Below are 13,392 nucleotides of genomic sequence, written 5' to 3' on the forward strand. Positions count from 1 at the left end.
TGATCGGAGTGAACACACACACACTTCTTAAGCTGCATCTACACGATTCAATTTTTCATGTACATAAGCATGCAATCTGTGAAGAATATTGAAAGAATCAAGTTTAAATCGCGTGTTCAATTAAGGTGCATGAAGATTTTGTGTCTACGTGGTGTACAGTTTTGAACGTCATCTTCACTACATATATGCAGGGTGTTTCCGAGATGATGTTACAAACTTTCAGGGATGATGGCGAAGGGCACATGTATCAATTTGAGATATGAACCCCGGTCCGGAAATGACCGAGTCGAAAGTTACAAGCAAAAATAGTTGTGTGAAAATGAAATAATTTTATTCCTCTGTACACCTTATTTATGTGTATTTACATCTTACACATACTGTATTCATCGGACGTTGTTTACGTTGTCTACTTACAGTATTCCATTCAGTGCGCTGTCTGAGGGATGGGGACAGGAAACTACATTAAAGCAATGCAGACAGCGTAGGCCTAATGTGTAACAGACATGGTCGGTTCTGATATGCACGTCTGTAGACAGCAGTGTATGTGTACAAGTTGCAGTGTCCAGTCGATCAGTCCTAGTGAAATGGAGGAGTACACGAGAGCAGAATATGCAGACCTGATTTCACCTAAACACCCTGTTAATATCAGTGGCGTAGCGTCAATGTAAGCTAAAAAGCTCAGCTTCCCCAGTTAATAATAATTTCATAATAAACCTGCCGTTTATGAACAAAATTATTTATTAATTTTAATAGAGTTTATATTTATGCGTTAAATATTGTGATGCGGCAGCTCAGGATGATTTGTGATGCAGCAGTAAACAAGAAGCCTGCACACGCCAGCTTCCAAGCAGACTGGTTTCTTTCACTCATTCTTCTGTGTAACCCATCCCGCAGATTCTCCATCCCTTTGTAACTAAACTACCCTTTTCGCAAGGCACGGAAGACGCTAGCTTTTACATTGAAAGTTTCCGAGTTATCCCTTTCGTGAGGGTTTGTTCAGTTGAAGTGTTAGTGTGCATTGCGGCTGATATGATAAATAATGAGTGAAATAACAGTTCTTGACACCAATTTACTTGAATTTTTAGGACAATTCTATTATCAAGACTGACTTACGAACAAAAGTGCGATTTAAAAAACAAATGACCGTGTCTATTTGTTAGAGATATGTGTAAACCATGAAATCATATTTTACTACGTACCATTTGAGGTCATGCCTTATTGGTGTTACGAGGTTCCAACCAATCTTCGGACTGCTGGCTTGACATTGACTACTATTTATTTTAAGACTATATTTTTGTAATACGTTTTCTCATATAATAATAGGTAGAAAAGCGCAAAATATGCATATTTTGTGTGTTCGTTCCATGGATGCTTATTCACTGAAACTCGTTAGTGATTCGATTCTTAGTCTGCATGAGAGGGCGTGGTATCTTTCACAGGCACCTTCGCACAATTTACACACGCACTCTGCACTGGGCTCATGGTAGCCTGTCGTTTCGCAGATCTTGAAATGAAAACCATGCACTGCGAAGCGTGTGATGGTGTGTCTGAGTTCGTAGTACGGTCTCTTCCACTCGTCGGACAGCATGGCCTCTGTTGTATAGAAGTCGCTCCATATTTGTGACCTCTTCGTTCGGAGTTCCTGTAGGAGATTCTCGTACTGGGCAGTGGACGGGAGCAGTAGTTGGTGTCTCAAATCTTCGATATAGAAGGGTTCCCTTGACATACTACTAAATCAGATCTACTAATCTACGTTTTCTCATATGTACATGAAAGAGAACTTGAGTTAGCTTCCCCTGCACAAAATTTCATGCTACGCCACTGGTTAATATTAAATATCAATCTTGCATGCGAAAAGTTTAAAGAAAAATTGAACCATGTATATGCACCTTTATGGGAACAGGGTGGATCTTAGAGCTCTTCCTGGGGCGAAGGGATGAACGGGGATTTCTCTAACACAGCTTTGAGAGTTGTTGGTAAACGAAATTCTAAGTTCTCAACATATAGGACAAGGAGCAGTATCTATCAGCCAGGTTAGGGGCTGAGGGGTGGCAGTGAGTGAAAGAGACAGAAACCACACGCTTGCTCTTGCTCTGGTGAGAGAAACAGGTTTTCCTTTACTGAGTCTTGGTGGTGTAGTCATCTTCCGCCTTACTTCAAGTTTTTTTTATTTCCGGTTCCGATTCTTTATGATTGTAACTGCTTTCAGGTTCATTTGCTTGAGTACTCACAATTAGCACGTGTCAATATTTAATTAGGCTTAGTGCTAAGTATTGTGTTGTGCAAGATAATGCTTGAAGGTGGCTTTCGTATTTTAGTTAACAAAGACGTAATACCGCAAATTTGTTTATTATAAAAAGCCGTTTTCAGCGCGCACTTTGGAAGATAAATCTTAGTTTAATTGACTTACAGACCAACTCTATTCTCTGAAATTTCAGAATGTGTTAAAACAAAGACTAGGACGTTGAATAGAAATTTTAATCTAGATGTACAAGATATGATAATTTTCAGTGATTGTGCGGGTGTGAAAAGGAAACAAAGCAAATATTTGTTGTGTTTGTTCGCCAGGAAGAAGGAGAGACGTGAAGTTTTTCTCTACAAATAAGTAAGTTATTGTGATTTTTTAAAAAATGGATTGCAATATTTATGTTACATTTTTTTTAAATATTTTCTCGTTTTAAGAATGATCTGATTTAGCTTGGGTATTATTCTTATAGAACTATATTTTTACTTCCTGACATTCTGTGTTGTGTTGTGCCCATGACATATGCATACAATAACTGTACTATATAATTTATTCTGCCCAGACGGGATCTATTATAATATAATAGGCCTATACCGATTTTATGAAAGCAAACGATCAGATTTTTCAACCATTTCCCAAAAGTGTTTGAGAAAGTTATGTATAATAGATTATATCATTCAGATTTGGAATCGAACAATATAGCCTATTAGTTTTAGAGTAATTCTGATTTAGAAAACAAAAATTTGTAGAGAATGGTGCTTTCAAGTTGGTGGATGAAGTACTAGATTCTTTAAATTCGAAATTATACGTCGGAGAGATACTCGTATTTGACTTGGCTGAAGCAATTGATTCTGTAGATCACAATATATTGGTAAAAAAAAAAAAAAAATTTTATGGTAGATAGAATAATTAGGAACATTAAATCCAGACGTTTGAGATGGATAGAACATGTAGCACGTATGGGCGAATCCAAAAATTCATATAGAGTGTTAGTTGGGAGGCCCGAGGGAAAAAGATTTTTGGGGAGGCCGAGACGTATATGGGAGGATAATATTAAAATGGATTTGAGAGAGGTAGGATATGATGGTAGGAACTGGATTAATCTTGCTCAGGATAGGGACCGATGGCGGGCTTATGTGATGGCCAAGGTCCGTCGATAAGTCCTGCACAGAAATATTGTACGTACTTTGGTACATCATAATAATATGATATGCGTAAAATAATCACTTAATGATTTAAGACGGCACTCATTCCGTCGGATCTCGGCCACTTAGTCATTCGTAATGAGTGCACCTCTGCACATAATGTGTTGGACATTGTGCCACTGTCACACATCTATGACACAGTGCATGAGGTTGGCCACAAAAGGGAAACTGAGAGGTGGAACTTGAACTGAGAGGGATTCAGTCCGACATCGGAACTGGAATCCGGTATGGCTTAGTGGTTAAAGCATCAGCACATGGAGTTGAAAACCTGGGTTCGAGTCCCGGTGCCGGAGAGAGTTTTTTTCCACGCCACCCATCCTTCATCATATCAGCTAGATAGCCCAGCGAATAGGGATTATAAAGAATGGACACTGAACGAATTTTCCTGTGTTTTGTTTCTCTGTGCGCCAGCGGCTAGTTCCACTTTCAAGCGCTAGAGGTAGTGTAATCGAGCATACGCTAAGATAATAATTGAGAATAGAATTAAGGCACAGGATCCAAACATCGCCTACCTTATTGCATAATGCAGTAATGATTTGCTTCAAATAAATTCAAGTTAATAGCTTTTCCTTATTTCTCAGTGACAAACTAGGTGTAATAATAATATTTTATATTTCAGATATAATAAATTATATTATAAAATAATATAATACATTATAAAATTAAGTATCGAATTCGTTTAATATTTGTATATAATATAATATAGGTATATGGTTTTACTTCTCGTAAGAGTTTTGTTTTTCCATTTTCAGCGCTATCAAATCATTACATATTTTAATTGTTGGGGTCAACGTCTGAACTCTCATTATAAAGGAACTCTAGAATCTAGACATTACAGTTAATGAAGGATTTATTATTTTATGGATCCAATTTATTTTGAGTACATAATGTACCTAGATGTATTAATTGTATGTGTTATATTTCCGCTGTGTCGACTGCTAGCTGGTGTGATGTCAGCGCCAACTCTAGGGAGAAAGCAGAATCTGACGCTCTAGCTGGCTTAAAGGTCATTGAAATCGGTCCGGCTACATCAAAGGTACCGACGCGAAGTGTCCATTCTTTATAATCCCTATTCGCTGGGTAGCCTAGGTATCAGCCTTTCGACTTCAAAGTTTGTTTTTAAGAATTCTTTGGTAGACACAGATGAGTCACCAGATAGAGTTTCTTTCAAGGAAAAAGGTGAATTAATGTCTGAACTAGGAACTTTCGTATTTTTATTCAAATTTGATGATAGTATAATCGAAGTTGCAGATATGTTGCAAGTTCTATAAGACATTAAAACAATGTGTCTCAAGAGTGCTGGCAGTTACGTATGGATTGCTTTTTAAAATCAATGAAGAAGACAGTCTGATGTGAAACTTAACCACATTTTATGCAAGTTATCTACATCAGTTATAGAATTAAATGTTTTACAAAATTGATAAGAAACTTGATATCAAAGAAGTGTTATTGGGCTTATAAGCTATTATATGTAACACCTTTGAATTTAAAGTTCTTTTGAAATAAAATGTTCATTTTAAGGATTTTAAGGGCTGTTTCCTCGGTTATTTATTGCTGCATTTCAAACTTCTTTTCAGATTTTCGTTTTGAGATTTTTCTTTCCTTAAATGGTCATGGTCCGTCGGATTTCAATCCATGTGCTTTGAAGCCAATGGTAAGATAACTGCTAGGCTACTACCTACAACGACCTATTTTGACTATACTTAACATACGCATAAAACTGCAAATGTGTAGTAGCAGTCAATTTTTAAGTCTCAATTTGATACTCAAAATGCGGTAATTTATGAAATTGTATTGGTAGGCCCTACTTAACATAATTTTACAGAACAGTTATTACCGAGTTATTCAGTATTTTTACTTCGTTATTTAGACCTGTAACACAACCGACATTACTCGCTCATTTCCCTGCAGAATCGTCTGGCTCTTCAAAACATGGCTACAGATATCAGACATGGACAATAATGATAACGTTAGTTTTAGCTTTACCTACCGTGTAATCTGTGCTTTCTTTTGAATTTACCTATTTTGAGACATCTACTCACTAATGAAATTAATTTTATAGTTGTAGATGTTCTTTTGAAAAGATTAACTCCGTATGTAGATGAAATTATTGGGGATCATCAATGTTGTTGATCGACTATTGACCAGATTTTTTGTATTCGACAGATATTGGAGAAAAAAGGGAACTATAAGAGTACAGTACATCAGTTATTCATAGATTTCAAAACGGCATATGACTCTGTTAAGAGAGAAGTTTTGTATAATATTCTTATTGAATTTGGTATTCCTAAGAAGCTAGTTAGATTAATTAAAATGTGTCTCAGTGAAACATACAGCAGAGTCCGTATAGTTTCTATCTGGTGCTTTTCCAATTCACTGCGGGCTAAAGCAAGGAGATGCACTATCACCTTTACTTTTTAAATTTGCTCTAGAATAGACTATACCATTAGGAAAGTCCAGGATAACAGAGAGAGTTTGGAATTGAACGGGTTATATCAGCTGCTTGTTTATGGGATGACGTGAATATTTTAGAATAAAATCACAAACGATTAGGGAAAACACTGAAATTTTACTTGAAGCAATTAAGGAGATAGGTTTGGAAGTAAAACGCGAAAAGACAAAGGATATGATTATGTCTCGTGACAAGAATATTTTACGAAATGGAAACATAAAAATTGGAGATTTATCCTTCGAAAAGGCGGAAAAATTCAAATATCTTGGAGCAACAGTAACAAATATAAATGACACTCGGGAGGAAATTAAACGCGGAATAAATATCGGAAATGCCTGTTATTATTCGGTTGAGAAGCTTTTGTCATCCAGTCTGAAAAAACTGAAAGTTTGAATTTATAAAACAGTTATATTCTGTATGGTTGTAAAACTTAGATTTTTCACTTTGAGAGAGGAAAAGAGTTAAGGGTGTTTGAGAATAAGGCGCTTAGGAAAATATTAGGGGCTAAGAGCGATGAAGTTACAGGAGAATGGAGAAAGTAACAACCGCAGAACTGCACGCATTGTATTCGTTACCTAACACAATTAGGAATATTAGACCTAAATCCAGACATTTGAGATGTAGCACGTATGGGTGAATCCAAAAATGCATATAGAGTGTTGGCTGTAAGACCTGAGTGGAAAAACCTTTAGGGAGGCCGAGACGTAGAAAATTAAAAAAAATTTAAATTGTGGTTTATTTAACGACATAGCAATTGCCGAGATTATATCAGCGTTGCTGGTGTGCCGGAATTTTGTCCCACAGTTCTTTTACATGCCAATAAATCTACTGACATGAGCCTGTCGCATTTAAGCACGCTTAACTTAGATGGGAGAGTAATATTAAAATGGATTTGAGGGGGTGGGATATAATGCTAGAGACTGGATTAATCTTGGTCAGGATAGGGACTGATGGCGGGCTCATGTGAGAGCTGCAATGAATCGTCGGATTCTCAAAAATCCATTTGTAAGTAAATATTTAAGAAAGGTTGTAGTGAGCTCAACAGTAGTTTTAAGTGTATTGAATGTGACTTATGATATTCTCTTAACACTTAGCTTTTCATTGACCGATGCCCCAGTCTGTGCACCAAACAGCAACAGTTTGGTTGCCTACTTGGGTAAGTTTTAACCTGTAAACTTGTATGCGCATTTGTGTACAAGAGTTCTAACAAAATTAGACAGACCTAGGTTACAACTGTAAAAATGTCATACCAAACTGTAGGTTACAAACCTCTATTTCCAAAATTAATGGAAACCTGTATTTGAATATTCATTTTTTATCGGGATGTGGAAACATAACTTACATGCTTGACATGGCTATGCATGGTTTTTCATTTTTCATTATCAAAACATTATTGACCAAAAACATATATTGTTTCCGACCTCCTTCATCATACTGGAATACGGCTGATAATAATACAGAGTGATTCAGACCACCAGTAACAGTAATTTATTTCGGAAACTAGTGCATGAAAATTTTCGAGACAAAAATATTTATGACTAAACCATATGTGAACTTTCACTTGAGCTTGATTTCATCAATCAGCTCTAACAGGAAATAGGGTCAGTGGCGTATCACTTTAAAATTTCAAATGGGAGTCGGAGTCAAATAGGGTACCATTTGATAGAGCTCTTCAAAACAAACAGCTTTCATAGGAAACGTTTTTACTAATTCCCACTCTTTCAATGAGAAAACGTACGAAAAGACAATGGGTAATTCGGACCACTCGTAAGTCATTTATTTCGGAAACTAGTGCATGAAAATTTTCGAGAAAAAATATTTATAAATAAACCACATGTGCACTTTCACTTGATCTTGATTTCATCAATCAGCCTTAACAGGAAGTAGGGTCAGTGGCGTATCACTTTAAAATTTCAAATGGGAGTCGGGTCAAATAAGGTACCATTTGGTAGAGCTCTTCAAAACAAACAACTTTCATAGGAAACGTTTTTATCAATTCCTACTCTTTCAATGAGAAAACGTACAAAAAGACAATGTAATCAATATTGAGAAATGTTACAAGACGAAAATGTAAACAAGACAATAAATGTTGACATGTTACTGAAAGGCTGGACAATTCTATTAATCATTAATAAATTTTCAAACTATCTGCCGTTCTGAGCAGCACACACCTGTACTCTTCTAACACTGTCAGTGACTCCTAATGCTTCGGCGTGGTCAAGTGACTGGGAGAATAGGAATTAATAAAAATGTTTCCTATGAAAGTTGTTTGTCTTGAAGAGCTCTATCAAATGGTACCCTATTTGACCCGACTCTCATTTGAAATTTTAAAGTGATAAGCCACTGACCCTACTTCCTGTTAGAGCTGATTGATGAAATCAAGTTCTAGTGAAAGTTCAAATGAGGTTTAGTTATAAATATTTTTGTCTCGAAAATTTTCATGCACTAGTTTCCGAAATAAATGACTAACGGTTGGTCTGAATCACCCATTGCTGTTTCGTACATTTTCTCATTGAAAGAGTAGGAATTAATAAAAACGTTTCCTATGAAAGTTGTTTGTTTTGAAGAGCTCTATCAAATGGTACTCTATTTGACCCCAACTCCCATTTGAAATTTTAAAGTGATACGTCACTGAACCTACTTCCTGTTAGAACTGATTGATGAAATCAAGCTCAAGTGAAAGTTCACATGTGGTTTAGTTATAAATATTTTTTCTCGAAAATTTTCATGCACTAGTTTCCGAAATAAATTACTGTTACTGGTGGTCTGAATCACCCTGTATAACATACAGTTCTTAGTAGTAGACACAGTTTTAAGTATTAGTTAAATTGCGATTTATAAGAAATCAACCTGCCTTTACTCTAATGCAGGCATACCAGAAATAAGACACTGAATGTGCAATGTACGTACGCGAGATCGCGGTCTGTGCAGATCGCGCCATTCACGTGTTGATCTATATATAGGCTTACCAATTCTTAGCGCGAGGGGTGTACAAGAATATATTCTGCGCATCTATTTTTTATAGTGTTGGATTAAATATTGGCATTTCGACATTATAAACACACTTAGCAGAAGGAAAAAAAAATATATATTGTCAGTGTCTGTCTATATTTGACAATTGTAACACAAGAAACATTAGGCTTACTCAGTGGTTTGTAAAGCATCATTTATTAACATGATTTTTATACAATATTTGAAGAAAGTATAAATATTGCAGTAAATTCGAAACAACAAAAAACGAACACACACTTTCCTTTTGCGTAGTAGGTACTAATTATTTTATGCTCGACCATGCCGAAATGTAGTAATTATACACCTGGTAGTAGCCCTTTAATACACCTCATTAAAGTACACCTATTCATTATAATTCAGTTGTTCAGCCAATGAGAAATCACCATTGTACCATTATAAAACCGCAAGTATCGATTATTCTCGGATATGCAATCGAAAGACAATTAGCGAAAAGTCACGGAGGCTGGAAATCCAATACTGTCGCAGAAGGTTATGTTCTGTTACTATAATAATTAGGGTTAATTGTAAATAACATTCAAATAAATTCAATTTGTCATCTCGTTTTTCAATTCTAAATCAATTTCCAGGTTATATCAACCCTAATGTTCATGTTATTCTCTAGATTATATCAAGGTCAATGACATTCGTGTTTCGGAAAAAATCAATACTTTCATGTCTGCGCACATCTCACAATTCAGGTAAGTTCCACTCCTCACTTACATAACCATAACATAAATACTTATGAATAATTTTAAGTTAGAAATATGGTCGAGCATAAAAAGTCGTATGAAACATGCCTATAATGGTAGTAATTAAGACGCTCGTATGAAAATTATGAAAGTCGCTTGCGCTCGTTTCATAAACAAACATACTCGCGTCTTAATTACTACCATTATAGGCTCGTTGTATAATGTACTATTAAAGTAATACTCTTTCATTGTTCGTCAGGCATTATTGGGACCATTGGTACACAAATGTCAAATCCCAATTACATACAGTAGGACATTGTGAGGTTTTTACACTGAAATTATTTCCTTGTTTTTTGTCAATATAAATTAACATTAATATTAATAAATTGTATAAATTAAGCTTAGAATTTAAATTTACATATAGAGTGTTAGGGGTTTGAATTCAATGAATACTTCTAGTGAATTATATATTTTTAACGCATAGTTCAACCAATAAAAACTAAATTGTGTGGAAACTTTCTTTTACTATGAATATGTCCTCACCTGTGGAGTAACGGTCAGCGCGTCTGGCCGCGAAACCAGGTGGCCCGGATTCGAATCCCGGTAGGGGCAAGTTACCTGGTTGAGGTTTTTTCCGGGGTTTTCCCTCAACCCATACGAGTAAATGCTGGATAAGTTTCGGTGCTGGATCCCGGACTCATTTCACCGGCATTATCACTTTCATTTCAGTCAGACGCTAAATAACCTAAGATGTTGATACAGCGTCGTAAAATAACCCAATAAAATAAAAATAAACTATGAATGTCGCGATAGATATGAAAAAGATGAACAATTTATGCCTAAACGGTTCAGTTTATGCAAAAAAGACGAAGACATAAATAATTGTTCATATTTTTAATCTCTCTCGCGACATTCATAGTAAACCTTAAAATTTTAAAGAGATATGAAAACATCGGCAACGAAACTTTTCACACAGTTTATTTTTTATTGGTTAAACTATGCGTTGTAGAAAAATATTTCACTAAAAGTATTGGTTCTATTTCATACAAAAAACCTCCTGTTAAAATCTGTGCACTCAAACCCCTAACACTCTGTATAGTCTATTTGGAAAACGCTGAGAGGAAGTATCAGCAAGTCGAGAGCATTACTGAAAGAAGTTAAAAGCGTAGTTCACAAGCTGTGAAGCGACGACATTCTCTTTGTCAGGTTTAAAGATTTATTAACGTAAGTACACTAACATAATATAGTGACGCGAGATGAAAAATTTTCCATTATATATTTTTCCAGAAAAATTTTCCGCCTTAGCCTGTATATAGCTGCTTTCTTCGCTCCCTTACAACCTCAAAAGCCTCACACGTATTCCTAACTCAATATTCTCATCACTTATCAGCTTATCAAATAGAAGTCGTAAGTCGTCTAACCTTTGATGGCTGTGTTAGTAGAGACTCCAAAACAACGCTATTGTCATGTTTGTTTTCCCGTGAGAGTACTGATTAAGAAATAAGCGCTGGCGAATATCCTATTTTGAGGATTTTACTAATATGATCTAAACTCTCACAACACTATTAGCTCCACATGGGATAATGAAAGCCTTTCATTTTAAAATAATTATTGTTGGCTGAGGAAAACATTATAACAATTATGTTATAATATGATTCGTGATTTCTCTTCTTCGTTATATCTGTGGACTTCTCACTTTATTTTTCATAACGCAACAGTTCAATCTGCATCCATACTGAAACTGTTATTTAAACAAAAAGCTGATCTGCTACTGCAGATATTGTTGTACAGCCCTGTCGCGCTCCCCTCTCTCCAGGTAGGGGAATAGGAAGTGTACTGTACATTGCATAGAGACAACTGCATAATGTGCATGCCTGTTCTAATGTAACATGTGATGCATTTGACGTTTCTTTATTAAGACAAGAGTAGAATCACTCATGTACCAGCGAATGGAATATTTTACGCTGTATTTGAAAGTTGTATTTTGAGTCTTAGGCCTACAGATCATATTAACAGCTACATTTTATAGTAGGTTGCTTTGTTGTTTGTAGTATACACACAATATTTCAAAAGATGTTTCCACCTTTTGTGGAAAGTTTTCTTGTAAGTCTCTTGCTTCCAGAATAATGAGCGAAAGTGAAAGTAATTGAGAGGTTGGGTGCAAGAAAGGCACTTCTCTCAAATGCAAGTTTTGAGAAAATTGATGATGAAAATTCAAACCGTAATAATGTGATCTATGCACGCCTATACATTTTGGGTACTCCTGACTTCTATGATCACAGTATTGAACTACAACTTGGTGATCATATGCATAACAGATCAGAGAACACAATAAAGCGTTTTACTCAAACAGGGTACATCCTCTAAAATGCCCTTCTTGCACCCAGCCCCTCAATTTGTCTTTAATGAGTGTTCACATTAGGGTTACAAATTCCGACATTTCGTATAGCCTAAGTAAAACACGTATAATAAACATGGTACCTAAAACAGTGCCCTCGAAATTACCATTCAGTTGTTTGCGCCTTATCAAATAACTAGGATTGTTTACATAAACTAGCCGAAGATACAAATCCGTGGCGGAATGGTTAGCCTCTCTGTCTTCCACCGTGCCGTCCCGGGTTCGATTCTCCCCGAGTTACGAAATAATTTGTGGTGGACAAATCAGGCGCAAGAGGTTTTTCTCGGGGTTCTTCCGTTTCCCCTCCCCATTGTCATCACAATTCCACTGTGCTACACAATCACTCTCCCTCTGCGAGGTCCTGAGCCAGGCCTCCAGAACAAATAAAAAATGGCTAAACAGTTGTACACATTGTTTAATAAAAACTATTAAAAGTTTGAAAAAAAATTGTCAATTTCAGAATTGTTTGCATGACTCATTTTTATTATTTATGTTGAAGGTCACCATCCCTTCACTCCTGGGTTCACCAAGCAGATGGAACTGGTGGTGATAACCTGGACACTATCCCGCTAATGCCTTGTATAAGCGATTGTCTGACAAGCCCACAGCTGTGGATGCAACTGCATCATAGCACAAAGGCTGTGAGTATTTAATTTTCTTACCAGAATGTTACTCCTGTGTACTACTGGAATTTTTGTTGTAACTGGTCAACTATGTATAGTGCAACCGTTTTATTTTCTTATCTCTAACAATAAACAGCACTTCCACTATGTGACCCATAAGACAGTCACAAAACAATCTCTGTACAGTCACTTATCATTATCACTAGTTGTTACGAAATTGAAGATAAGAATAATTCGCTTTATTTAAAACAGTGTACACTTGGCGTTGTCTACTTTTGTATAGTACACTTCCAGTCTACATAATTTTTAACGAGTTTATGCAGTATGGAATGGCTAAGAAATTTGACGCTTCGAAAAATGTGTACAAACATTGAGGAGTAGGCTTTTTGGTATTCCACCGTGACCTGGAACTTAATGTTTCCAGCGTTCCATCATCAGGGCAGATGGGTATGATTAGAAGAGTTTCCTACTCTGTTGGACTAGTTATTGTATGTCTGACTAATCTAAACAACTGAGCAAGACTATTTTTTTTAAACGGGGACATTTGAATCAAAGTGAAATTTTAATGGCAAACAGAGTGATTTTCTCATGTCGCCATGTTAATTATTATACCAGTGAACTTCATTTAAACCAGGTAACCAGCTTTGAAGCCGTTAGCCCTGTGAATTTACAGTATATTTATTTCCCCTGTATAAAAGTTTTAGGTTTTATTAAAGTATTGACAGTAATTTATTAATGGAGAGAAGAAAGAGCATGGAATAATTGCCA

General features: G+C 36.0%; 1 non-coding gene across 1 annotated transcript; it reads left to right on the forward strand.

Annotated features, from left to right (window-relative positions):
- Positions 1 to 3,671: 3,671 nt before the first annotated feature.
- Positions 3,672 to 3,743, forward strand: TRNAH-AUG (transfer RNA histidin (anticodon AUG)). Its single transcript has one exon. It is a non-coding gene; the product is annotated as a tRNA-His (tRNA).
- Positions 3,744 to 13,392: the final 9,649 nt, after the last annotated feature.

This window comes from Periplaneta americana, chromosome 15, assembly GCF_040183065.1.
Source record: "Periplaneta americana isolate PAMFEO1 chromosome 15, P.americana_PAMFEO1_priV1, whole genome shotgun sequence".
In the NCBI taxonomy this organism is placed as follows: Eukaryota; Metazoa; Arthropoda; class Insecta; order Blattodea; family Blattidae; genus Periplaneta; species Periplaneta americana.